The 26,638-nt window shown below is 43.2% G+C and overlaps 1 long non-coding RNA gene across 3 annotated transcripts in view; it reads right to left on the bottom strand.

The window, feature by feature from the left end:
* LOC116938780 (uncharacterized) overlaps window positions 1–19,701 on the bottom strand; it is a 153,117-nt gene extending 133,416 nt beyond the window's left edge. For all 3 annotated transcript variants that reach the window (XR_012930580.1, XR_004402324.2, XR_012930581.1), the window contains exon 1: window positions 19,601–19,701. This is a non-coding gene — a long non-coding RNA (uncharacterized LOC116938780). The remainder of the gene's footprint in view (window positions 1–19,600) is intronic.
* Window positions 19,702–26,638: the final 6,937 nt, after the last annotated feature.

Below are 26,638 nucleotides of genomic sequence, written 5' to 3'. Positions count from 1 at the left end.
CGCGCGCGCGTACACACATAAATGTCCCCCGGGCATAGCCTTCGACACACTCGTTTGGGGCAAGTGCTGCGAGCGAGCAGCACCTTACCAAGGGGCCGTCACGGCACGCGCGACGCGCGGCGGGGGGGGGGGGGTTGGGTGGCCAACGCCACGCCGGACCGTCTTTGTCTCCCCCAGTGCTGATGTTTATTATTACACCACGCTCAAGTTCAAGGCCGAGTCGACCTCGCGAAGGCTCGGCACCGGTCGAAGCATTCGCTGGCTGTTATTGGTCGCGTGCGCGGAACGGAACTCGGGTCGCCGGGTTCGCTGCGCAGCGCGCTCAACATTGCGCCAAACGCACGCAGTATGACACACACACACACACACATCCACACAACACGCTGATCGTACGTGGGGACAATAACGCGAACGCGGTAAAATGCGCAGCGTCTCCCTGATCAAACAAGCAATGGGAGGTGCTCATCTCCTCCCTAGGCTGTCCCGTACCAGCCGTGGAAATGTCACATTACTATGGCAGGGCGCCAGGTCATGCCGTCCATCCACAAGTCTCACCACACACGTGTCTGGTTTGTATAAATCATGCGCACACGTGAACAATGCCGTGGGGTTTATAAATATGAACTATGATGAGCCTTACACACGTATGAACTACTAATGCACATTGTAAATTATGCAACGATAATAATTCCTTACGGTCCGCGGGATGATGAAGGCCTTCCCCACGCCGTCTCGGTCACGTGGGTTGTTTGACCATACTTCACCACACTCGCCGTGTAGGTTTGGTAAAGGGACGCGCTCACAACTGGTTCAAGATGTAACTCGCTGCTGATTTCAGCTGCAAAATCTTGACTTAAAGCTTTCGTGACTGCAGGAATTCATATTATTGGGTCTTTCGGTAAAGTCACGTAGATAGGTTCAAATGAAATAATAAAAAAATAACAAAAAACGACGACGTTTCGATCGTAACGCAAGCGGTCGTCTTCATGCAGACTTTACCGAAAGACCCAAGAATATGATTTCAGCTGCCTTCGGGAATCGAACTTAGTTTGCCAGATCCATAGAGCTTCCGCTAATCGTTGCGCTTCCAAATTATAACGAAACCTGCGCACAGTAACATACGAACCAAAGCATTGAGAGTGCGTGTACAGTCGTTTCGCAAATACGTCGTCACTTTATTACCACCCCTGCCTGATTTGCGTCGCCTCAACCCCACACTTACGTCGCTGACAGCATCGTTGGTCTTTTCTCGTATCCGTCGCCTCTCAATCTGCGCCCTCCACCGAACCTGTAAGTCGCTTTGATTTGCGGCGTTTCGATATTCGTCGCCGCACCTTTTCAGGAACGCATCCCCGACGTAAACCGGGGTATTGCCGTATCTAGGACAATGATTAAAGACAGACTGGGATCAAAACAATAATTATCACGTTCATGACCTCATTACACACGCACACACACACACACGAACTGTAACTTGACACACCGATATACGAATATGAAAAGTCAACATGCACATGCAAGAAATGAACATGTCGGCAATATTGTCCACTTTGCTTAACATGTGACAGTCATGCAATCAAATTATCAACACGTGACTATTAAGTTGGAACCGTAGCATACGTGGATTCTTACACTGAACCGTCAAGATTACACATACTGTCGACTTCCTCGTGAACTCGATCAACCCAATCATTAATTATAATTTTTCGTCATTATTTATGACTGGTCGAGAATCCGCAGATATTCATATATGCTGACATATCTCATACGACAAAGGCTATACCAACGTACTTGTCACTGCTCGTGTTCATATGAAATGTTGAGGATCGTACCGTAAAAGGCTACCAAACGTTGTTTTTTTTCATCAGAAGGCCACCTTCAGAGCAAATATACATGAGGGCCATTCACAGTGTGTATGGTGAACTTCTTTTGCACCGTACGTAGCCAACCGTACTCATTGTAGGTGCGGAGGAAGGACAACAAACTAAACACAAAAAGCAGGTTCTAATTAAAATAGTTCTCCATCTAAGTTTAAACATAGTTGGAGTGGCTTCCTAACATCGGAAAGAAGCGCGTTCTAGGCGGCCGCAGAAACGCGTCGGTCAAAGTGTTGAAGAGCCTATGGCTGAGCCCTCCTTGGCTGTGCACTTTGCGGGCAGCAGTCCGTGATCACATAGTACACCAGGACTTCCCGTGGGCGATGTGGATCACATCTGATGCACGCGTGGTGATAGTCACAAGACGATCCGCGCTGCAGCTATCGGCGAACTTCACTCCCCATCCGATGATCTTCTATTTTGGCTATTTAAACTCGATGTATCCTTGTAAACGTCGTTTTTTCTCTTTTTTTTTCTTTACAGAAGAAGACGACTATCAAAGTCAGGTCGACTTGCCTCCCCCACGTAAACTAGCATTGAAGTGCCCATGTATAGAACTGAGCCAGCAATGAGAGATTCCACGTCCCCATTCCGGAGGCGAATATTCGTAACGTAGGCCAATGCTTTACTCATCGTTTCGCGACTACATCCATTCCAGTTATTTGACAGTGCCATTGTCCAGCACCAGTGACAACAGCTTCCAACGTGTACCCATATTTGTCTTCTGACACCAACAAAAAACATGTACGTTACCTGTTCACTCCCCCACATGCAAGTGCTGACGCTGGCGTGCTCAGATTTGTTGCTCGTATTGCATTTTACATAAGCGCACAAACCACAGCACACTATCCTCTCTGGTAGAGCGTAGGAACTATTACATCTATTCACATGAACTAAACTAAACTTTTTGTTTTATGAAGGTAAGGCTCACTGAGCAATATTGCTCTTTTTCAGAAGCGATTTGGCCAAAAATGATAGCTCAACGAAGTGGTTGAGCTTGTCAACATTTACAGCAGTCACATTCTCTAAACGAATGTTGATTATAAATGTAGAGCAAAATACTGGACGACCCTAAAAAAAAAGTCCACACGACCGAAATATACAGGCGTCAAGGTCGGGATCGAACCCATGACCTCTTGCATACCAGGTGAGGTAGTTAACATCTCACTACAACTGCGCCCCTATGTGTGTGTGTGTAAAATGTATTTGTCTGGGATGGGGAAATCCTCTTGGAACAGATACCCAAGCTCCCGTACCCCGCCTAAAATCAATATTGTTAACATAATGTGGCCAAGCCATGTCTCATAATGATCGTGTCACACCATTCAGTCCCTATGTATGGCTTGTATCGGTGCACGGCGTGGCTTAGTGGGCTGTGAGTCCCATAAAAACGGGGCCCTCAACATAAACTCCATCCGGCGAATATGTCCCATCTGCAAAGCAACACCCCGCCTTCACAGCACAATTAATGTTTTCGTGAGGTCTATTTGATAACATTATAGGCGCATGCAAGTGTGTGACATTTGGTCACACCCTCCTGTCTATGATTGTACAACGTGGCTGGTTTTATGCGTGTGTGTGTGTGCCTGAACAGCACTCGCCCCAAAAGTCGGTTAAGGCTATATGGGGGTCTTTCTATTTGCTTTTCCATGCCAAATATTTCTGGCGCCGCTGCCGACAACATCGATTCGAAGAAAATTACTCAAAGGCCTCCGAAATCACGGCAAACATCACGCATTGCAATTTCCCATGTTAGATGCATTTCTCTTAACTTACGTTCAGTACTCTTTGGGTCTTTAGGTAAAGTCACGTAGGTAGAAAAATTACGACAAAAAAATCACGACGTTTCGATCGCAACACAAGCAATCGTCTTCAGGTGATCAAATACAGCAGGCGGACTGCCGTATTTTTTCGATCCACGTGTCTTTACCGAAAGACCCAAAGATTATGACTTCCTGCAGTCACGAAAGCTTTAAGTCAAGATTTTACGTTCAGTAGGTCCAATGGAGATTCATGAAATTTTTTTTGTAAAAGTTACCTAGATAACCAATAATGATGTGCAATATACCATCGGTCTTTTGTATATTTATATATTTATTAAAATGCGACGCATTTTTGTTCAGATTCCTGATGGAGTTCTGCTGATGTTACTGCCGTAAGAATGTGGTCTTTTCATGACTGGTGTAAAGGTCACAGCCCCCTCCATGCTTGAGGCGGTTTCCAGCGACTTATTACCGCAACAAACATTGACTGTCCTGTACTGATGAGTCCGAATCTGGATGAAACCGGTCTAGAGTTGTGTCTTGTTGGTTTGCCACATTTGATCTTTTTATTGAATTTGGCCGTCGAAAACAAAATGGCCGTCGAAAACAAAATGGCCATGGATATAGTTCTTAATGACCTTGTGGTTTTGGATAAGGATGATAACTTTGTGACATGCAATGCACTCGTTGTTTCATATTCTTGGTTCTTTAGGTAAAGTCACGTAGAAAGGAAACAATAAAATAATACAAATATAAAGTCACGTAGAAGGGAAACAATAAAATAATAAAAAATATATATATTTTTATTATTTTATTTCCATTCTACGTGACTTTACCGAAAGAACCAAGAAGATGAATCCCTGCAGTCACGAAAGCTTTACATCGCAACAACAACAGAACAGGCATTGAATTTAATTAAATCCGTCCGTCAAGCTTCTTTAAAACGCAAGGAGTAATGACATAACATCGACAGATGTGCTATGCCGGCTTGTTTAATATAGTTCATGAGCTTCCTCTTACACAATATAAACACGTCTTATTTTAAACATAATGGGTAAGTTAATGTGAAATTGGTTCCACTTAGAAACAAATGAAGCACAATGGTAATAACAATAACAAGTTACAGCCCTTTATTAAACCACCACTGGATGGAGGCCTCTCTCGATGCCGTGCCGGTGATGAGGGTTGTTTTCACCATGTTTCACGGTGCAAATTATATTTGCCAAAGCCAGGGATCAAACTCATGTGGCTGGGTTCGTAACGCAGTGCACGATCCACTGCACCATGGTTCCACCTAGGCTCATTGGTATAACTTTACATATTCGAGCGATCTCTACAAAATATCCCTTTATCCTCTCACCTCTCATCTCCCCCTTCTCACCTTATCCTACCACAAACACGACTCCCATCGAACTATCACCACCTCTTTGTAGCTCTCCTCTCCATTTAGCCCGCATGCTGCCCCACTATATTATCCACTCGCTCCAGTCACTGTGCTTTATAATGATGTCCAATCTTTTAGAATCACACTTAATATAGTTATCATCTCATAGATGTTGTTTTTTTTCAATGAAATTAGTCTTCACAAGTCGATTCATCCGTAAAGAATAAACTTTGAGGGCATATTAAAAGTATTCCAAGCATTATTTATCCTTCCACGGAAGCTCATTTTCGAGCAACGAAGAACCAAAGCTCACAAACCATGAACTTTACAGTCGGCTAACTTCATACCTTGTGTTTCTAAAATTGCACGTGTGCCTCTTACAACCACAAGAGGGCACTTGGGAAGAACGAAAATGCAAAATATGATGACAATATTACAACTCTCCTGACAGGTAGAGCTATTTGAAACACGTGACTGATTATGCACCTTCTGCTTGTTTTACAAAATACACCGTGTAATTGAATAGACAACAACAAGCTTACGTGTCACGACAAGTGTCATCTGTGTTCTATCTGCTTTCTAATTTTGCTGTTCACATTCGGGCTGAAACACATTTGTATCGTAACAGCTGTAAAGTGTTCTTTTTTTCGTGAACTGTTTTATTTTATCAGGTAAAGCCCACTGAGCTATGAGCTCTATTTCAGAAGTGACCTGACTGTACACGATAGCTCATTTGAAGTGGCTTATCAACACACGTGGACATGTATCGTAGCAACCAAATAATCTAAACGCGTGTTTCTAAATGTGGAGGGCGAAACCGGAGGACCCAGATAAAAATCCACGCGACCACAGGTAAGAGAGAACACGTGAACTCCAAATATACAGGCATCGTCAGTGTTGGAATAAAACTCACGACCTGCTGTGTGCTGGGCGAGGGAGATAACAATCGATTATTCATACCCATGTGAGAGTGCAGTCCTGCTGAAGGAGATATACATTCGTTCACCTGGGAAGGCAGACGTCTAAATGTGTAAGTTAGGGGTTAGCCTCTCATTAAATCTACATCTGCATGGCACATGATTGACTCTGCTGCACAGGAGTGGAGGTTTACTTTTGTAAACAGGAAGTAAATAATAATGATAATTATTCAATAATTTTCAGCCTATTGTCAACCCACTTCTGGATGTTGGCCAACCCATAATTAGAGCTGATGGATCGACAGACAGATGAACTGATGGACAAGGATGTATGGACAACTTAACAATTTTCCATATAATCATTTCAGGCATCATTCGATTGGTATGCATGTACATTCTCTCCCAACGATCACATTCCATTCAATATTGTTTTCACTACTTAATCCTGCACATGCCATTTACATTTACATAATCAGAAAATAATTCAACAAATAAAGTATTAAATTTAGATTTAAAGCTTTCGTGACTGCAGGGATTCATATTCTTGGTTCTTTCGGTAAAGTCACGTAGAAGGGAAATAATAAACTAATAAAAATATAAAACAAAACAATACAATTTGATTGTTTTATATTTTTATTATTTTATTGTTTCTCTTCTACGTGACTTTACATATTGTTTCATATTTTTATTATTTTATTGTTTCTCTTCTACGTGACTTTACCGAAAGAACCAATAAAAATAAAGTATTCTACATCCTTTTTCCAGTACACTTTTATGTAAGCTTCCACACGCCATATCAGTCATGGGGGTTGTCTGACCATACTGCACCATGCTGGTCAGTGCGGATGGTGAAGGAGGGCGAGGGTCTTTTCAGATATCACTTGCTACTGGAGCTAGCTAGGGCGGGGAATCATATTCAGGTAAATGCGTTCATGGTGCATTGTGCTAACTGATGTGCCATCGTCCTTTCCAAATAAAAAACAGTGACAACTCGTGACTGGGGAATGTGATCCTGTAGCTAATTCATGTTTGCACTGTCCGCTTGTTTATGTGCAGCGATCTTGATTTCCACGATGCAGCTGTTAATATAATGCCACAAATAATTAAAATATCTTCTTGCCGTGCATCTCGTTTTGTCAATATGGCTGCGTGACCACCATCGCCAGGGTAGACACGGCAACCGATGCGGCACATTTCACAAAAAAGCGGTCGCATGTGTGACGCTTCACTCCACATTCCTTCTTTCACCTGTTGGTCAGTGCACTCGTAAGTCGACTGGTTTTCACGAGAGACACCCGCTTATAGGAGCAACAAGGTGCCTGTAAGGAGTAGGTTGCTGAATCATTTTAGTTTTCTTGGGATTATTCACACGGATGTGTGTGACTTTTTTTCCTGTGGTAATTCTAGTTTCTTAAAACACTCTTGTAAACACTCAAGAAATAGCCTCATATCCCATGCCGGACCCTCCAGAAACACGGCCATTACTCTCAGTGAGGCTGTACTGAATGAGATGCATTACCCTCCCTAGTATGCCACTTCATACTGATACAGCAACCCCAAGTAGAAAGAATTCTAACCAAATTTCTTGATGGATTTTTCTTTTGTGGCATTGCAGTTACAACATTCAGCCCATCATCACTCGAGGGTGAGCATAACTGGCACCACTTTGTGGGAAGACAACATAGAGGCTGTCCTATGCAGAAAGAAAACAAGCCCCATATATCAAAACATAAAATTTCACCCAATCCGTTGGTTCGGGGCCGCCAACTCTGATGACCAAATTGCAAACTCATTTTGAGCAACGATGCACATTGTGAAATGTCAATTTTTCCTTTTTTATGTAACAACACCTAAGCCGGAGAGCATTGGCAAGAGTGATCACAATTGGCAAATCGGCTCTCTCACCTGGTTCAATAAGGGACATTCAATGATGCGCTTATAAAGCCAGAGTCAGCCCCAATTGCTGCATTCCGCATATATAAATCATGGCACGTCCCGACGAAAAGGAACATTTTGTTTACAGACTCTGCTGCCAGCCCCATAGCTTTCTCGCATCTCTCTCTCTCTCTCTCCCTTCCCCCTGGCAGCTGTCCTCAATCAACAGCATAAAAAAAGCATTACTGTGAAATGTTGTGCAAACTTAACAATTCTGCAATCGTTTCTTCTCCCCAATTCTGTCACGAGATCGTAGCAAAACAAACTCCTCTTAAAATAGCTGTCTGACCCCTACCCTGCAATGGTAATTATATGCATTTCCACAAATTTCTCAGTACATATAGGGAAATAGAGCAATGAAAAGTATGTGCACGTATGCACATTATTGTGTGTGTGTGCGTGTGTACAAATATATACACCAATGATACCAATTAATGTCATTGTAAAAGTCACCCCAGCCAGCCATCACACCAACCTTCCATATACATAACATTCCATGCGTGCACTTTATGAGCAATTCTGTGAACTGGTTGGGATGCCTGGTATCAAATTGCTATTTAAACAAACAGGATCATTCTATTCAACAGGAAAGTGCAATGTTCGTGGGTTCAAATGTACAGCCAACGTGACACATGACGCATCGATGTCGCGGCACACATCTGCCGGTGGCTAATACAAAAAGCTGGGATTGTCTCTCCTTATTAGGACTGCACTACGGGTTAGTCTGATCGGGGCTAATGACCGAGCTATAGCCGTGCGGGTGTAGGCTACAGATTATGACGGACGTGCCGAGTTCGTATCCCAGCGATGAGCGAGCTTTCTGTAATTGTTGAAATATAATTGGGCATGGACTGTAATATTTCACAACGTATTCAGTTTGATTTTTGCAGGGGGGGGATATGTAAAGCTAGTGAGTCAAAAGCAACACGGATAACACGCAATGTTTTATATACATATATACTACGTATATAGCCAGTCGATAAAAATGAGTAGCACTTTGTGTGATTCCAACAATTATTACCCTGTGGAGGTAATGGTCCCGCCATTGGAATTTCCACAACTACTAGTTAAGGGTTACCGAATGGAGTTGATCTGCATCCAATACTCATGTGAACATTGAGACACCCATGTGCTACTGCATTATAGACCTGCAGGCACTTGATTCGACATTGTTGTTCGAATTAATACACCTTAATTCAAGCGAGTTCTCGAAAACCACAAAATAACTCAAATAACGTATAGTCTCGATTTAAAGCTTTCGTGACTGCAATGATTCATCTTCTTTGGTTCTTTCGGTAAAGTCACGTAGAATGAGAATAAAATAATAAATTGATAAAATAAAATAACACAATAATATTCTCACGACGTTTCGGCCACAACACAAGGGGCCTTCATCAGGTGAAGGGACGAGACTCCAGCGCTGTCCTACCAGACAGTCTCGTCCCTTCACCTGATGAAGGCCGCTTGTGTTGTGGCCAAAACGTCGTGAGAATATTATTGTGTTATTTTATTTTATCAATTTATTATTTTATTCTCATTCTACGTGACTTTACCGAAAGAACCAAAGAAGATAACGTACAGTAATTTGCTGCATCGGTATTTCTTACGTTTCCACACCGCTTATCCTAGTCAAGACTAGCAATAATCAAACACGTCTTCTGTGACGGTCCAAGAGGAACTTTTGGACCAAACTGATGAAAAGGTAATATTGCGCGCATGTGCATATGTATACTGGGGAGCGGTATAATGAAGAGGTTAGCGTTCTGCGCGATGCACCCGGCGACCCAAGTTCGATTCCCGCTCACGGTCGACGCAGCCTCAAACGAGTACCTGGTGTGGTGTGTAAACATCGCCGCTGGGGAGACAAAGGCAGCCGGGCGTGGTGCTGACCACCAACACCCCCCCCCCCCCCACCCCGTGTGCCATGCCAGTCTTCATAGGCGCTTGCCCCAAAAGTTTGTTAAGGCTATACGGGGATCTGTTTTTGTATATCTAATCATGCGACACTGTCAAAATAAAGTCACACGGGGCTTTATTTAAACACTTCCACACACAACCGCCGCTCTTTCCCGTGCTGCTTGTACACAGTTTGTTTGTTTGCACAAAAGGGAACCCGTGTTTCTTTTTTTTTTGGGGAGGTTTGCAGGAGCTGTGTTGCAAATTAATCGCCCAACCCACATCTACGGGCGCCGGTTTTAATGGCTTGTCCGCCTCCAATATAGCGGAAGCCGCTTATCTGATTCAGTGAAGTTACGAGAGAGGAAGAACGAGAGAGAGAGAGAGCGCGCGCGCGTACACACACACACACCAACGCACGCTGGCACACAAACTCACAAATGCATCAGTGTGCAAATTTGTATGAGTGCCATTAGGCCAGGATGCGTGGACTCGATGGCTGTGCGTGGCTGTTGCCGCGTCCAGCCATCCTGGCCTGGCCAGGCTGCAATGTCGGTGGCCCATCTGCTGTCACTTCTGTTCGTTTTATGTTTTTTTTTCCGGAGCGCCGCATTACAGCGACAAAAATACACGTACGCACAAGCGCACACACGCACGTGCGCCTATGCCTATGTGTTTTTTTTTTTAAAGGGGATGCTCTTAATTCCTACGGTGGCACAAGCAATCGTTGCCAGTGCCACGAACACACTGATGATCCACCGCGCAGTGCCGGATAATTCGATGTACCGCGTTGGCTTTAATGGGCTGCGTTACTGTTGCACACTAAACGTTCAATTTACAAAGTAAGCTAACAGCTTGGTTAGCTAGCATCCCCTCCAGCTGATGGAATCCCTCCCTCCTCATTGCCCCCCACTCCCCAGACAAAATAAAATGAATGTAGGACTGCCAAAGTGTCAAATATGACATGGTAAGGTTAAGAAGCACATGTCGCTTGACATCATGTACAATGAGGAGTCATGGATGGCATTTAGTTGGCATGGTAAGTTAGGGTTTATATATGTAATAGTACAATGCATATTCATAATAGGCACCGTGAAATTTTTTTAAAGTCGAGTTGAACCATTGGGGTGAGCAAAACAACAGTGACTAGTCCACCATGCTATAAGCCCAGTGACCAAATTAAACAACACAAATTATATTCTTGGTTCTTTCGGTAAAGTCACATAGAAGGGAAACAAAATAATAATAGAAATATAAAACAATAAAATTCTCACGACGTTTCGACTGCAACACAAGCAATCATCATCAGGTGTGCAAACCACAACAAGAAAATTAGAAAAAAGTGGCGTTTTTTTAACGTTAGCACCACGGAGAGCGATTTGGCAGTTATTCAGATGGACGAGTCCATCTATGTTCGGAAAAGAGGAGGGGGGGAACGAAAATAATGGATGCGGTCTGAAAGCCACCGTAAGCGTGGACAATCAATTAAGACCCGAAATGGTTGATCAAATCCTTCCAATGATTGCTAAGCCAGAATCCATCTTCTCGGTTGAAATTGTCTCTGTGTTTGTATATGTGGATAGCCTCATGAACGAATCTCTCATGGTAGCCAGATGGCTTGCAAAGAACCTCTGTCTTGGAGAAGTCAATGTCATGTGAGCCTACTGAATTATAACAGTGATCTGCCATGGCCGAGGTATTGGTCCTACCGTGTTTTAGGTCTGCTTTGTGTTCACGAATGCGGTCCGAGACATGTCGTTTGGTTTCTCCAATGTAACTACTACCACAAAGGCAACTTAGTTTGTAGATGCCATGGTACTGTATGTCTGGAATCACATCTTTTACAGACGGAACCAGATCACAGATTTTATGTAATGTGTTGAATCGCACCGGGATCTTGTGCTTATTCAAAATTTTGGAGATCTTTTCTGTGATCCCCTCAATGTAGGGTAAAGTGATGGTTTTTAAAAGCTCCTCAAGAGGGTCCTTCTTCATGGTTGGAGTGATAGCTTTGCGGATTGTGTAGTCGGTGCAACCATCAGCCTTAAGAGCTTGGTGTAGGTGCTTGAGTTCATTGGCTATGTGTTCCTGGTCGGATATGCATTGGCCTCTATGGTGCAGAGTCTTGATGAGGGAATTCTTCTGGGATGGATGGTGGTGGGAATCCTGTTTCAGGTAAGCATCCGTATGGGTAGCTTTCCTGTAGACAGAGTGGCTCATTGAACCATCAGGTCTCTTTTTTATTAGGACATCCAAAAAAGGTAGCTTGTCATCTTTTTCAACTTCCATGGTAAATCTGATGGCTGGGTGTATGGAATTGATGTGGTCGAGGAATTGGTCTAGAGCAGGCCGGCCATATGGCCAGATGACAAAAGTGTCATCCACGTGCCTCTTCCATAAGGTTTGGCGCAGAGTGGCAGTCTGGATGGCGTCAGTCTTAAATTTCTCAATGAAAATGTTGGCTACAACTGGAGATAGGGGGGAGCCCATTGGGGTGCCCTCAGTTTGTTTGTAGAAAGTTCCATTCCAAGTGATGTATTGGTTAAGCAGTGTCTCACCAGGGGGGGTACCTCAGTGTTTAGTCCTTGATGAACCAAGTCTTCAATGATTGCGATGGTGTCAGGTACAAGAACTTTGGTGAATAAGGAAACTACATCAAAACTGACAAGCAGGTCGTCTGGGGACAGGGAAATACCCATGATTGTCGATACCAGGTGAGTAGACTTTTGTACCGCAGAGGTGGTTTTTCCAGTCAAAGGCCGCAGGATTTCAGACAGAAAATGATCCAGTTTGTAGGTGGGGGAGTTGATAGTAGAGACGATGGGACAAAGGGATGTATCTACTTTATGTATTTTTGGTAAGTTTTATAATCTTGGTGGCCTGGCAGCAGAAGGTTTCAACGAGAACTGTTTGGTTTGATCAATTAATGCAGTTGAATCAGAAATGATTTTGTTGGTTTGTATGATGAGGCTGTTGATGGGATCTTTTTATTTTTGTATAACTGCCATCGTTGAGTAATTCTTTAATTTTGTTGTTATATTGTATTCAAAACGCTCATCTTTGCTGAGGTTGCTAGTTGCGTTTTTGAGGGTTGCAGTGATTCCAGATCTTGCTACATCTGCAGCGATGTGACCCAGGCCCTTGAGAGCCACATCTACTTGGGCAATGATATCATTAACTGGTATGTGTTTAGGTGTGACTGCAAAGTTTAGCCCTTTAGCTAAAACGGATTTCAGACCATCGGAAATAGAACTGTTACTGCGATTAATTACGACTTTGTTAACGCCTAGCTTTTGGTGTGTGGGTCCAGTCTTTTGTTGGAGAGGAGGTTAAATATGGAAATCAGGTTGTCCTTACATTTGGTCAACATAGTGGCAGCTGAAGAGGCAGTCATATTGTCTACATGTTCCCAATCCGATGTGGACATTATTGCCGTCAATGATAAGTGTGATTTGTAGAGTGTCTTGTCTAACTGATCTAGTTCTGTGCGTATAAGTCTGATTTTCTCTGAGATAAGAGCTAAGCTAGTTCTGGAAAGATTTCGTTTCGCATTAGAAGAAGTTACAGCAGCAGAGGTCAGTGTAAATGCGATTGGTATTACCCCAGAGTCGCGGCATCTCTTCAGAAAGATGAGAGACTCGATCACCTGAGCCTTCTTATCCCGGAGTTTGTTGAAAGATCTCAAAGTTATGTGGAAACCCTCCCCGTAGAGGCGGTTAAATTTTGATTTATAGCTGTCGTGACTGCAGGGATTCATGTTCTTGGTTCTTTCGGTAAAGTCACTTAAAAGGGAAACAATAAAATAATAGAAATAAAAAAACAATAAAATGCTCACGACGTTTCGACTGCAACACAAGCAATCATCATCAGGTGTGAAAACCACAGCAAGAAAATTTGAAAAAAGTGGCAGTTTTTTTAACGTTAGCACCACGGAGAGCGATTTGGCAGTTATTCAGATGAACGAGTCCATCTATGTTCGGAAAAGAGGAGGAGGGAGACGAAAAAAAGAGACCTGATGGATCAATGAGCCACTCTGTCTACAGGAAAGCTACCCATACGGATGCTTACCTGAAACCGGATTCCCACCATTATCCATCCCAGAAGTATTCCCTCATCAAGACTGCACCATAGAGTCCAATGCATATCCGACCAGGAACACATAGCCAGTGAACTCAAGCACGTACACCAAGCTCTTAAGGCTAATGGTTACTCCGACTATACAATCCGCAAAGCTATCACTCAAACCATGAAGATGGACCCTCTTGAGGAGCCTTTCAAAACCATCACTTTACCCTACATTGCGGGGATCACAAAAAAGATCTCCAAAATCTTGAATAAACACAAGATCCAGGTTCGTTTGAACACATTACATAAAATCCGTGAACTGGTTCCGTCTGTAAAAGATGTGATTCCGAACATACAGTACCCTGGCGTCTACAAACTAAGTTGCCTCTGTGGTAGTAGTTACATTGGAGAAAGCAAACGACATGTCTCGGACCGCATTCGTGAACACAAAGCAGACCTAAAACACGGTAAGACCAACACCTCGGCCGTGGCAGATCACTGATATAATTCACTAGGCTCACATGGCATTGACTTCTCCAAGACAGAGGTTCTTTGCAAGCCATCTGGCTACCATGAGAGATTCGTTCACGAGGCTATCCACATATATAAACACAGAGACAATTTCTACCGAGAAGATAGATTCTGGCTTAGCAATCATTGGAAGGATTTGATCAACCATTTCGGGTCTTAATTGATTGTTCACGCTTACGGTGGCTTTCAGACCGCATCCATTATTTTCGTCTCCCCCCTCCTCTTTTCCGAACATAGATGGACTCGTCCATCTGAATAACTGCCAAATCGCTCTCCGTGGTGCTAACGTTAAAAAAACGCCACTTTTTTCTAATTTTCTTGTTGTGGTTTGCACACCTGATGATGATTGCTTGTGTTGCAGTCGAAACGTCGTGAGAATTTTATTTTTTTATATTTTTATTATTTGATTGTTTCCCTTCTTCGTGACTTTACCGAAAGAACTAAGAATATGAATCCCTGCAGTCACGAAAGCTTTAAATCAAAACGCAAGTTATGTTTCTTGTTTGTATTAACAGCGTCCCATCGTTTATAGGGAGTACTCTCACATGTAATGCTGCTTCTAAACCGACAGAATGTGTTGAACCATCCTGACTGCTGATCCAGAGATCGTTTTCTTAGACAAATTCTGCTCGAAAACAGGTACAGAATGTCAAAAATCTGATGGACTTATAATTTGACACAAAATTGTCACCTTGAGGCACATTCTTCCACATATAATTTTTTATACAAACAAAAACGCCGAACATATCGTATCAAAGTAAAACTTAGACATGCAAACATGAATTTACAGTCTGTGTCAATTGTCAATAGAAGTATCAAAATGAATAGGCAAAACTACTCATTATGGAACTTACTCAAAGGACACGTTTTTTGTGCCAAGTTTCGTGTGTCAAAACTAACTTCGAACTTTAAAGATTAACAGATAAAATACGTCACTCTTAAGTGGGTTTTTTTTGTTTATCAAAAAGAAAAAACATTTCTGGCAAGTTATAAAAACGTTATGCCTCTTTACAAATAGTAGTAAATCTGGTTCCTTGATGTATGTTGCTCTTTCCACATTCTTAACGAAATATGAAATACAAACTATGATTCTAATTCTCTTAAACGGTCCAGCGTTGGACTTTTGTCATTATTATTGGCTTTATGTGTGATCCTTGAGATCTACAGACACAACTCACAATCACCGCCGTTGTCTGGTGTTACCACAATGCCCTATCATTTTGTTTGTACACGAGCACACAGACTCTGGCTCAATACAAGTGATTTTCCCACTGATATTTGGAGCATCTGTTCCAAGTATACAACTCAATTCACTCTAATGAGACAGGCTGACAATAATCTGATACAAATATGCAAAAAAAATATGTTTGGACATTAGGAGAGACCGCCTTTGATGAGAGGCTTAATCTTCTTATTGCCGTTAAGGCAGCACAAAGGATTTCCACATGGAGTCATGTTTTGTATTCACCGTTTTGTGTTATTTGTATGGGTTTATCTAGCCTTGTTGATGAGCGTTAGAAAACTAGAGGGCGGTCCCCAATGCTTTAGTGTCCGGATATTTTTACCACTGTTAAAAATGGCACGTTGAGAAATTCACTTTGGATGGGTTCACTAGTGAAGTGTGACCTCGTGTGTCTTTTTTGAAACTACATTGCAGTAAATTAATTTACCGTATGCATGAAAAACTCAGGCCAATCTACAGAATACCATTAGTATTGGTATGTAAGTGAAACGTTTGATTAAAAAAATACATTGGACCAATAAACAGTCAATGTCCCCATGGCAAAAATTAGCATTAGTGCATCCTGTCATCTTTGTTGGCAGCATATCCATAATATTGACTACCTCTGACTTTCCACAAATCGGTACTTATTTTATTGGTCCTGGATATGGCTGGAGAGGGATGCTAGCATGAGTTGACCCCAACTGGAATTTGAACTCACAGCCACGACGAGTGCTTGTGACTTGTGAGAAGAGTGTTCCGCAGAGCGGATCAATGCCACTCCAACAGAGTTGATCACGGCAATGCTGGTTACACGATATTAGTTGGGGGAAGATACATTGGTTACAATGGTTATATTGTTGAATATATAAAAAAACATACTTTGTTCAAGTTTCTGCTATTTTACTGTTACACAGCAGTTATAATTGTGATATAATCAACGTGGATTTTTTTACTTCTTTTGGGTTAAATATTGATCTTGATATCAAACTCCAACCTTGAAAACCCAAACATTTTGATCTGCTGGAAAATCATACCGTACTAGCACAGAAATGTAACAAAAGCCCCTGAGTTATTATTACGTATCTGAAAAAAATCTACCACATGCATTACGTATTTTTACATATTGAGTGCATGTGTTTGACATTTTCACTATGGCTTTGAATTTTCATATGACTTTAGCGTTTGGAAATGCCTTCAAATGCATGGGCGCTGACCAACTACAATATTATTAAGCAAATCAAACCGTATATTCTGAAAAGCCTTACCTTGATACACCCAGAAACACATGCAGAGCAATACCGCTCCGTATCCTACTGACAGGGCACACGTGCAATGGGCCCGCTGAAAGACGTTCGCGATCCTTTCCAGCTGCTTCAAATGATGGGTTTTGGTTCATGATAGCGGACACTGCGCCATCCACGTGCTTTATAGAGTCATGGTAGTGATGACCTATTTAGATTTTGATTTATATATTAACTATCACCAGCCGCCTTGTAACCTAACCTCTTAATAACTGAGGTCACGCATGAGAAAAGCCATGCTTGTTTTAAATGAACTCAAATGTACTGATCCCCTGAGGAGACTATGGGCCAATCGTTCAAGTTGCACATGGACATATTACTGGCCTTGACGCGACTCACTTTATGTGCGAAGTTAAGGGGTATTTTGTCGTCAATCATAATGTGTGTGCATTTGCCCAGGTACACACACATACAAAGCAGCCACTATGTTCTACTAAATGTCTGTCCCGGGAAAGGTGCATTTGAGGTTACAGTGAGGGAAAAGAGTATTTGATCCCCTGCTGATTTTGTACGTTTGCCAACTGACAAAGAAATGTCAGTCTTTAATTTTGATGGTAGGTTTATTTGAACAGTGAGAGACAGAATCACAAGAAAAAAATCCAGAAAAAAGCATGTCAAAAATGTTAAAAATTGATTTGCATTTTAATGAGGGAAATAAGTATTTGACCCCTCTGCAAAACATGACTTAGTACTTGGTGGCAAAACCCTTGTTGGCAATCACAGAGGTCAGACGTTTCTTGTAGTTGGCCACCAGGTTTGCACACATCTCAGGAGGGGTTTTGTCCCACTCCTCTTTGCAGATCTTCTCCAAGTCATTAAGGTTTCGAGGCTGACGTTTGGCAACTCGAACCTTCAGCTCCCTCCACAGATTTTCTATGGGGTTAAGGTCTGGAGACTTGTTAGGCCACTCCAGGACCTTAATGTGCTTCTTCTTGAGCCACTCCTTTGTTCCCTTGACCGTGTGTTTTGGGTCATTGTCATGCTGGAATACCCATCCACGACTCAGTTGAGTTGATTCCAAAGAGCTCCATTTTGATCTCATCTGACCACAACACTTTCACCCAGTTGTCCTCTGAATCATTCAGATGTTCATTGGCAAACTTCAGACGGGCATGTATATGTGCTTTCTTGAGCAGGGGGACCTTGCGGGGGCTGCAGGATTTCAGTCCTTCACGGCGTAGTGTGTTACCAATTGTTTTCTTGGTGACCATGGTCCCAGCTGCCTTGAGATCATTGACAGGATCCTCCCGTGTAGTTCTGGGCTGATTTCTCACCGTTCTCATGATCATTGCAACTCCACGAGGTGATATCTTGCATGGAGCCCCAGGCCGAGGGGGTTTGACAGTTCTTTTGTGTTTCTTCCATTTGCGAATAATCGCACCAACTGTTGTCACCTTCTCACCAAGCTGCTTGGCAATGGTCTTGTAGCCCATTTCAGCCTTGTGTAGGTCTACAATCTTGTCCCTGACATCCTTGGAGAGCTCTTTGGTCTTGGCCATGGTAGAGAGTTTGGAATCTGATTGATTGATTGCTTCTGTGGACAGGTGCCTTTCATACAGGTAACAAGCTGAGATTAGGAGCACTCCCTTTAAGAGTGTGCTCATAATCTCAGCCCGTTACCTGTATAAAAGACACCTGGGAGCCAGAAATCTTTCTGATTGAGAGGGGGTCAAATACTTATTTCCCTCATTAAAATTCAAATCAATTTATAACATTTTTGACATGCGTTTTTCTGGATTTTTTTGTTGTTATTCTGTCTCTCACTGTTTAAATAAACCTACCATTAAATTATAGACTGATCATTTCTTTGTCAGTGGGCAAACGTGCAATTTTTTTTTCAGTTTATTTATTTTGGTATAACCCCGTGAGCCATTCGGCTCTTGAATCGGGTGCAACCACAACAAACAAAAAAAACAAAAACACAAACAAGAAAAACATCTTAAAGTGACTATGTGACTGTGCAGGGGATCAAATACTTTTTTCCCTCACTGTATGTGAACTCGCAAAAGATTGTTGGCAAGTCAGAGGATGCATCCAGGTATTATGAAATCACACTTACGCACATGCCAGAAACATTTATTACACTGTAATTTACTTACAAAGTCAGATTACAAAGTCATATTCTTGATTACCTGTCAGCATATATGTTTGATATTAATTTAGCGCTGCTAGTCTTAGGCCTCCCAAATTCACGTCAGTTATGTGGGTTTAACAATAGGGTTTTTCCCCTTTTTTCCGGCAACAAAACTGAAACTTTTTTTTACAAGGATTCACGTCTGTATTAACCACAATACCTGCAGTCAAATGCAAACAAAAAACATACTATGATAATATATGCATTGTCCTTGAAACTGATTGGTCCACACCAAGGGACGGCTTTTTTTTGAGCCTCGACCCAATTGGTGCTCGACCAGATGACCTTACTTCACCATGCTGGTTAATGCAGGTTGCTGAAGGGTGGGAAACTCAGGACCAGTTCAAATATTACTCGCCACACATCGTAGCAGTGGTCGGGGATCGAACTCAGACGGCAAGGTTCATAAAGCGATGCACAAAACGAATGCACACTGTTCCACCCCAACAATTATCCAGCTGCACACACATATATATAGCATTTGCCAATGGACACCACTTTACAACTCAGTGATCTGCCACTCGACCTGGTGCTCAGGTGCCCCGTGATCGCTCGCACACACCTGCACACACCTGCTCTGTGCCGGGGGTGAACGGCGGCCGGGAAATACGCCAGCCGGCGCGTGTCCCCTTCCGACACCAACTGCGGTGAGGCCCTTCAACTCGTTTGCTTCTCTCAGTGCTCCCCCCCCCCCCCCCCCGTGAGTCCTCGATGGGTCACTCCGCTTGGCACGTGCCCTCTCCCCCCACCCCAGCCCTCTCCCAGCATTACGTGAAAAACGCACTGTGCTCAGTCGCCCATCTGGCGTGTATTGGCAAGCGAGTGTCACAGCACACCCGGGAAACAAAACTAACGGAAAACTTGCAAACAGTGATGAGTCAATTAGCGAACTGGGTGGAGAATGGAGCACAGGCTGGCGACATTGCGAGCGATCATGGGGCACCGGTTTGGCTGTGGACACAGACCATTGCAAATCATCTCTTACCGCAAACATAGTTGGTAAGATGCAGGCCCGGGATACAGTTTGCTTGGTGACTTGTTTCCAGGACAATGAAAGAGCAGTTTGTTGGAAACAAAATGGCACGATGGTATGGCTCGCTGAACGCCGCACGAATTTTGATGGTTGGATACCTTTTTAGAATTTGATTTCTGCGCCCAAAGGCAGCAGGGAATGCAGTAATGCAAACAGTATAACATACATAAATGCGCACACGCACCCGTACATTCACACATTTCCAAACTGTGTCAGAATTGTCTTTGGCAATTTCGATGCTTAGGAGACATTCTCAGATTGTTGTGCTTGAGCATTACAAATGTAATGCAATGGCATGTGTCCAAATGATTTGAGTCATATATGAAGAGGTGAGGGTGCTCACCCGGTTGAACAGATGTCTCACCTGTTTCAACAAAATAAGCTTGAAACTTGAGAAGGATGTTGATTCGACCCTCTTGTCATAAGGTTTCAAACTTTTGCGGTCAACAAATTTGAACGGCCTTACAGGCAGTGGCGGTGCTAGGCAATGCTGGGGTGGGGCCCTCTTGCACCACCGAGTCTCCCTCTGGCCGGCCCAAGTTCCCTCTCCTTAGCGGTGCATCACTGTTACGGTGGAGGATCTTGGAAGCAGGCCTGCTTATACATAGTAGCGGCATATGAGTGAGACCGTGAGTTCGTCCGACCACAGTTTCAGAATTACAATAATTTTAAGAACACAGAAAATTACTCCCATAAACATCCTTGGTAGATGTGGGCATGATGGCATTGTTAGCTTCCTATTCCTTCAGCCGTCAATGTATTTTTTGAGAAAAAATATTTGGGAAACATTGAGAGTGACTCAAGAAACATGACTTTCTGTTCAATATTCTGCAATACATTGAAAGGTTTTTACAGCATATTGGGTTTCTTTATTTTCATTACTGGTAATTTATTTGTGGAGTATGGTCCTTGGCAAACTTAGTGCAAGTAGAATTAATTAGTTTTACAAATTCAATTTTCATTTACAAATAGCATAATGTACCAGCAACTGTGTGTGTGTACATACTGTGACACGTAAAGAGAGGGAGGGCAGCCATGCTACTTGCTAGAAACTCTTGACCATCCTGATTGTACTTCAGGAGACCCGTTACTGCAGCATTTGCAATTTCAGTCAAAAAGGGTGTATTCCATTCTGACATTAGCCCTGCCACCGTTGCAGCCTGCCCACCGCTAATGAACTTCAATGGGTATACCATTGGGTTTTTCCTGGTCTCGGAGACAAAAATCTGACCCTCATCCCATTTTCTAGGGAGTCCCTCGGGGGGGGGGGCTCTTTCGTATGGTCCATTCTTTTTTTCTCCAGATTTACATGAGCAGTGTTCCCACCAGAAGGTTCACTATTGAGTCGTGACGTTCACGCATGGCACCGAATTCCTTGCAATTTGGTACATTTCCACCATGACGTAAAGAATGACTCATTTTGGAAATGGCTTTTTAACACTATCTCTTGTCTACTCAAATTATTCCAATTTAGTCCCATGACCCTCAGAATATGTAAAGCGTTCGGGTTCACCACTCACCTCAAGCAACCATTTTATTAAACATTTTACCATAATCCTCTGTTACCTAAATTTGAGGATATCGTGAAAAAATGCTTTAGCCTGGCACAACGAGTTTGAAATCTGGAGTGATTTCGCTCAGTTCTTAGAAGCCTAACAACGATTCTCCTAAATCTGGTCGCATGTCTTGTGTCACGCAATGACGAATACAGTTACATTTTTATTAGAGTAGAGAGTAAAATGGCAAGATGATGTAGGTCCCCGAAATGAGATATTTTTTTTCTTGGTCAGCAACTGCTGAGAGGTAGAGTGGAGATGTGGTGAAGTAGCAGCAATGTGTGCATGTGTGCCAGCACTTTATTAAAAAATAACCCGCCAACATTCCATGGATGAGAGATGTGTACCGGCATGTTTGTAGGCACTATATATATACACACACACACACACGCGCGCGCCCAGAGTGGTGCACTTCCAAACTAAGGATAAAATTAGGGAGACCTTGTTTTTCCTGACAGCCAGACATAGTCTGCCTTCGCCGTGGAAAAAAAATAGCTCTTTATTCCGTGTCTTGCTTCGTGATTAATTAGGTTTAGATTTGTATCTCGCGCTTTGGTGAAATTGAGCTCGCTCACTTTCTCTCATGAGGTCACCTGACACTGGCACATTAATAAAAAAAAACATAATTGTTACTTTTTTGACGAAGCCACCAGAGCAATTGGTTTGTTATCGAGTGTCAACTCAGCCCATCATCCCACCCCGCAGAGTTGATCTAAATTCGTGCCACTTTGCTAGGAGTCAGCGGCAGATGTCTTATGGATGGATTGGCTCCCACCATAGGAATGTGGAATTCCCACAACTGGCTCGTGGTCACAAATGGAGATGAATTCATCCAACACTCATATGAGCAGGTCAGCCTTTAATTTTCACGACTCCCTCAGCAAATAGAGACCTTAACGTCCCTGCAATGTAATCTTCTGGGAATAACCCTGTAACTTGTTGTCCATTGGTTACCTCTTTCACGAGGTCATGTGTGTGTGTGCGTCAATCTTCACATGCAGACTTTATGACGCATTGATTTTATTGCATTCAAACTATAAAGCTTCCCGTACATTACTCATCCATTTTGCTTCCCACAGCTTTGCACCCTGGGCAACTGCCCTGATTGCCCACCCCTAAGGCCAGCCCCGTGAGCACAAGATACCCTTTACAAATCGTCTTGGCAGATTAATGATACGCTCCGTTATGCCGAAGCGGTGTATTGCCAACAGTGTGCGCGTGTGATACACTCTCAACACCTGTGAGCCATCCAGGTGAAGAAGCTTGAGTGTTGTTTAAACAATCGGTCGTGTTCACAATCGCTTCAGAGTAAAGTGAGTTGGTCAGGTGGCTCAGAGATGAGAAAGCTGAGCTGGGTTTTAAGCGGGGCTGTCGCCCACAATGGAAGTGAGTTCTCAAGTGTAGCGAATTGACGGTCGCAGCCTCGTCCCAAATTACGTCACGTGCAAAAAAAACCCCAATCAAATTAGTGTTTTTGTACTTTTCTGAGGATTATAAACAACAACAATGATAACATTGTTCCAGAATATCATAGGAGAGCATGTGGGAACGTGCGTCCCCTGTTGTGCATTGAATGAAATGGTCACTTGAACGATTTATTTTGGAAAGGACCTCTGAAAGCTCACCTACTACAGGCCGATCTTTGAGATGTATACTGCTCCGTGAGACTTGTGAATGGATTCTTCATCTCAGGACATTAAGCCAATACGCACGATTGGAATACGTTATGAAAAAATAATTTTACATTTAAGAGACCTTCCGAGGAGAATGTATCAGACGATTGTCCAGTATTAATGCATCATCAAATGTTCCCCCTGCATTCAAATCATCAGACAGGGGTACTCCTAACTGTCAGGGTTGGCAGTAGCAACCATACAAAACATGTATTCTTCAGCAGGCTTTACTGTCTGACCATAATGGTGAAGTATGGTTATCTTAGTCTCTTGGAGTGACAACTCTACGAATGAATGCGATCATTAGGGGAAAAAACACCACCACTGTGCTGAGATGAGGTCCCTCAGGCAGTGCGTCCTGTCATTTATGACATTTGGATCTGTAATGATCATCATAACATGCGAAACCCTTTCAAATATACATGGAACAATGCACTATTTAGAAATCACTAACCGAATATCTTTAAGTATTGTGAAGGGAGCGTGAATCGGCCATCATTCTTCTGGGTTACCAAATGCAAATGATGTTGAGTGGGACTCATTGTCAGATGTGGCAGAAATAAATGAACAAAGTTATCGATTCGTGAGGAAATCGTAGTGAACGCAGCAGCTGCTAGAGGGACTGAGTGATCGAGTAAGGGTGCCTCTACAAGGAAGATGAACTGCAGCAGCTTGAGTTCAAATAACTGATTCAAAGTATCATACGGAGGTCTTCATAGAGAAATAATATTACTGGTTTCTACACACACCGCAGGAAAGCCTGCACTGAGCCTCGTGACTAATTTTCACTTGGGTCGTGCTTGGGAATTACTGCAATGTGTGTGGAAGTGACAGGAGAAAGCGTACAGTACTCATAACGAGCGGCACCCACTCGAATTTGCATACAGAAATGGAAAAACAAAAACTCCTTACTCGACTGCCATCTACAAATGTCCTCAGTCGTGCTGCAGAGTGTTCCACATCTGACTTGTTGAAATGAAAAGGTGCAACTGCGGTGGGGAAGGGAATAAGGTTAGTGGGGACTTGGTTGTACATCACGAACACACGTTCAAATTCAGTTTATTGTACAACCAAATTCTAAGGGTTTGTGATGAAGATGTTTGAGCCAATGATATAAGACAGTGATCTGGCAAGAGTTTTGCCAATTGCCCACACCAGGTGTGACCAGTTGAGTAATCTAGTAATTAACTTGTGGCTGTGCTCCATTCGTTTACATCATCATTATTGGTCACGCGCAGTGCGGAGAATTTGTTAAACCTGTGCCAGGTCACTTGTTTCTCAAAATTGGAGCACTGCCTTGTTGTGTGTACAAGTGGACGGGTGGGGGGGGGGGGGAAGAAATAAACAGATACAGCGAGCAAGAGAAAAAAAACGAATTGAGAGACAGACGCAGTTAAATGGTAAACATATCACCTCATTGTAGATGCGTGTACGAATCTTCAGCATCGATACGTAAGCGTCAACGATGTATATACGTACGCCGAGAAACAAAATAAACAGAAACAGATAGTATGTGTCATTAATCACAATGAAATACAATTTGGATTCGAACAGAAACAGTGGGCATGTTTATGTTATATAACCCCTCGATTTGAGGCAGAGGGAAAACATTAAGCTCTTGAGGTTGAATTCTAATAGGGGAAGGTAGTGGGCAACCAATGGGTGGCTGGGGAAAATGAGTTCAATGCTATGGGGTTAGCAAAAGAGAAGTGATTGAGCTCCAACTAAAGCGAAGGTTCGCTGGGAGCTTTCACGAAAAGGAATTGGTTACTAGAACGGACCGTGCATGGAGAGGTGCAAAGGGAAGGAGGGGGTCGTAGACAGGAGCGAGTGCATGGATGAGCTTGAAAGAACGGTGAACACTGTCTTGAAATTGATCCTGGATCGGATTGTGAGCCACTGGATCGATTTGAGTATTGGGGCGATGTGGTCTTATTTACGGGTGCGGCTGAGGAATTCTGGCAGCGGCATTTGGGATCATCTGAAATTTTCAGAGGAGGGGGATGTGGGTAGAACATAGATCAGAGATTCATATTCTTTGGGTCTTTCGGTAAAGTCACGTTGAGAGGTTAAAAGAAAATAACAAAAACAATCACTAAAAACTACGACGTATCGATCGCAACACAAGCGTTCGTCGTCAGGAAGAAACATGGATGACGAACGCTTCTGTTGCGATCGAAACGTTGAGGTTTTTGGTCATTTTTTAAATCATTTTATTTTAACCTATCTACGCAACTTTACCGAAAGACCCAAAGAATATGAATTCCTGCAGTCACGAGAGCTTTAAGTCAATATTTATAGATCAGAGAGTCAAAGGAGTCGAGTCTCGCCACGATGGCGAGATGTTAAATCCCTCGCCCGGTGTACAGGAAGTCATGGGTTCGATCCCGATCCCGATCCCGACCCTGTGCCGCCTGTATATTTTTAGTTTGCATGTTCTCCCTGTGGTCGTGTGGATTTTTCTCTGGGTCCTCCGGTTTTTTCCTTCCACACGTAGAATCAACATGCGTTTAGAGTATTGGGCTACAATACATTTCCACGTGATAAGTCACTTCGTTGCGTTATCATTTTTGTCCAGGTCTCTTCTGAAAAAATGCTAAATTTCTCTGTGTGCCTTACCTGGAAAGATTAAAAACATGTGTGAAGGCATCAATGATGGTCTTCTTGGCTGTTGGAGTAGGAAAATAATGGATGTGGGAGATGTGCAGATGGAGTTATAAAGTCCTGTAGAGTTGAGATATCTTGGAAGAAAATTAGACCTTCGGATTAATGACAAATCTAAGGTTGATTGTAATATCAGAGCCGAAAAGGTGCACACTCAAACTGAATTGTTCACTGAGATTGGACTTTTGTCAATGAGGAACATTTTAGTTTTTGCTTCAGCTGGACAAAGTTATAACCAATCCAAGATGTGGGAGGGGATAGTGATGTTGCATTTGTAGAGGTGTTAACTACTCACTGTTCGGTAACCTGCATTGCCACTAGGTATCAAAGGGGCAGTGCAGCGTTACCTCTGTGTACATAACGGTTGGGGTCAGACGAGGTGAAGTGGATAGTAGCCACAGTTTGGTAAGAACGAATCAGACAGTTCCACGTGGGAATGTGGAATTGTTTACACCTGGCCACAAACGGGTATAAGAAGGGTGACCGCGCAAAGCGCAGGGAGTTCTCTCCCTACACGAAGACCGAAGCCCGGCTGAAGATAGCCAGGACCCTGGACCCAGCCTTCCAGCCCTTCTGAGGGCTAAGGCTCGGCGCATCCAGTGGTCAAGACCCGCCGGGCCAGCGGTGGGTCAGATAGCCTCCCCTAGGTCCCAGCCGGAGGACTCTAGGATAGCGGTAGACGTG

This window comes from Petromyzon marinus, chromosome 4 (assembly GCF_048934315.1).
Source record: "Petromyzon marinus isolate PM22_M1 ecotype Great Lakes invasive population chromosome 4, UKy_Petmar_22M1.pri1.0, whole genome shotgun sequence".
Classification (NCBI taxonomy): domain Eukaryota; kingdom Metazoa; phylum Chordata; class Hyperoartia; order Petromyzontiformes; family Petromyzontidae; genus Petromyzon; species Petromyzon marinus.
The sequence above is the reverse complement of the archived record's forward strand: the minus strand, read 5'-3'. Positions and strand labels throughout refer to the sequence as shown.